Source organism: Pecten maximus, chromosome 12, assembly GCF_902652985.1.
Source record: "Pecten maximus chromosome 12, xPecMax1.1, whole genome shotgun sequence".
NCBI classification, from domain to species: domain Eukaryota; kingdom Metazoa; phylum Mollusca; class Bivalvia; order Pectinida; family Pectinidae; genus Pecten; species Pecten maximus.
Genome location: NC_047026.1, coordinates 429,413 through 432,021, shown reverse-complemented (window position 1 = coordinate 432,021; position 2,609 = coordinate 429,413). Strand labels below are relative to the sequence as shown.

At 37.0% G+C, this 2,609-nt stretch overlaps 1 protein-coding gene across 3 annotated transcripts in view; it reads right to left on the bottom strand.

Annotated features, from left to right (window-relative positions):
* LOC117339635 overlaps positions 1-2,031 on the bottom strand; it is a 5,082-nt gene extending 3,051 nt beyond the window's left edge. The window contains exon 1 of one of the 3 annotated variants that reach the window (XM_033901334.1): positions 1,932-2,031. The gene's annotated coding sequence lies outside the window, so the exon portion shown is untranslated. The other 2 variants (XM_033901333.1, XM_033901335.1) reach the window with 2 other exon arrangements.
* Between the last annotated feature and the right edge of the window lie 578 nt (positions 2,032-2,609).

The window sequence follows — 2,609 nt, the reverse complement described above, 5'->3', positions numbered from 1 at the left end:
TCTGATATGGACCTAGTCTGTGGGCAATATCAATGTCTGATTCGCGGATGTCTATCTTTAACTGGGATTTTACCAGCCCCACGATTTTACCAACACATTCCTCCACCGTCTCGTGCTTATTTGTATCCTCCAGACCAACTATTCTTATGGAGTTTTTTCTTCCGTGTTGTTCTAAATCATTCTGTTTGTTGTTGATATCATATTGTCTGTTTTCTAAATCTCTCACTTTTTGTTCTAGTCCTTCTACTGCCTGTGTTAGTTTTGTGTTCTCGTCTTCCAATTCAAATATACGTCCCTCCAGCCTTTCCACTAACTCTTTGTTTTCTTCCTTAATTTCTTCACGCAGGGACTTCATTTGCATGCTTATGTCATGTTGCAGGGTAGACACAATCTCAAAAATATTGTCCAGTTTCTCATCATTGGACATTCTCTTAGAGACATCACTAAGTCTTCCAGAATTACTCTTTACTTTACCCTGGCCTGAGGTTGAACTCCTAGTTCCAGCCATATTTCACACAAGTTAGGATCAACTTCAAAAAAGTACAAATGACACACTTTGATTATATATTATACATACAATCCAGTGTAATTCTATACAGGTGTACAGGTAAGGTTACCTGTGTTCTCCACTATTGTATATGGTTAACAGTGGCCAGGGCTGTGTTCACTGGACCATGGTGAGTTCCTGTCAGTCCTCCAGAAAATAGTTGCTCAAAATACTGATTTTGCAGAAATTTTCCACATCTTCAGTACCACAGCTACTGTCTATGGATGATAATTGATTGTCTTAGCAAGTTTCATCAAACATGTTCCAGTAATTCTGTAGAATTTTCTCCTTTTCCCGGACAGACAAAAACACACTGCTTACCTGGTCAGCAGTCAACTCAACCCTGACCATGTATGTATATTATACTGATAAACCGTAATAGACATTCCTGTATGGAGTGAGAAGTTTAGGTATTTTTGGGATCATTAACCCAGTTAATGAAGGAATCATATATATATATAAACCATGTTACACTTCTTTGGTAAACTTTTACTACAAGTGGTCATATATATTGAAACTAAAAGTGAACATTTCTAAGGTGAATACTTTGATGGACTCTTACTGCATCTTCCCTAAACTGAGGAAACATAAATTAGAATAAACTACATCTTCCCAAAACTGAAAAAATGAATTAAAATGAACTGCATCTTCCTAAAATACTTATATACTCACATCCGACAATCCAGCACTGTTATATTGTATAGAAACATTGTGTAGGTATAAAGTGACGGCACACAATATCTCCTCTATAGCAATATCATTGTCACGCTTACTAGTGTTATACATACAAACAAAACTACATAAACTTACCATACGTAATTATAACTGTGTAGCCATAGTTTCAGGAGATAACATGTACAACAATATATGTCGTGTCTGACATTAATATACTCTACAGCATATTCTCGTCAATGAAGTAAGACTTGCTCACCTTAATGAACGCTCCACGACACGGGCGATACTCTCCATTAGTAGGCATACGATAAATCCCAACCTTGTTGACACAACACTGTTTTCAATCTGAGCCACGGAATCACATTTCTAGTGAATACATTACGTTAAAGTACACACAAAGCTCTGGTTGGTGATCCATGTCATTTACTGGCTCAAATTTCCAGTGTTATGTCGGGTAAAACACACTAGGTTTAAAACTCCCATACATATAGGCACTCGTGTGTATACATATGTTGCTATGGTTTCTTAAGAGTTCTAAACACCACCAAACCCAATAAGTAGTGACAGTTTGTATAATTTAATGTCTGTTATAATTCATATAATTAAATAACACATTTATCTATATACCTGATTAACACAATCAAATAAATGAGTGCTATCCCCAAACCTGTACTGTGTTATATGTGTACAAACACGTAGTGATACATACCTTTACCCGTACAATGTAAGGCTGGTAGTTGTTTACTCCGACACAGAGCGACTATTGAGGTTTAATCCCACACTCAGGCTAATCCACAGTCTGGTAATTAATCGTCACAGTGTTAACTAGGTAATAGTCTGTAACAACGCCAGTCGGTCCCACGTAAATCAAACGTCCTGACAAAACGGTCACTTTCATAGTAACAGTAGGCTTATTGTCATATCAGGCCCAGTACTGTATCATACTTATTGTCCTATCAGACCCAGTACTGTATCATACTTATTGTCCTATCAGACCCAGTACTGTATTATACTTATTGTCCTATCAGGTCAGTACTGTATCATCCTTATTGTCCTATCAGGTCAGTACTGTATCATACTTATTGTCCTATCAGGGCAGTACTGTATCATACTTATTGTCCTATCAGGTCAATACTGTATCATACTTATTATCCTATCAGGCCCAGTACTGTATCATTCTTATTTTCCTATCAGGTCAGTACTGTATCATACTTATTGTCCTATCAGGCCCAGTACTGTATCATACTTATTGTCCTATCAGACCCAGTACTGTATCATACTTATTGTCCTATCAGGTCCAGTACTGTATCATACTTATTGTCCTATCAGGTCCAGTACTGTATCATACTTATTGTCCTATCAGACCCAGTACTGTATCATACTTATT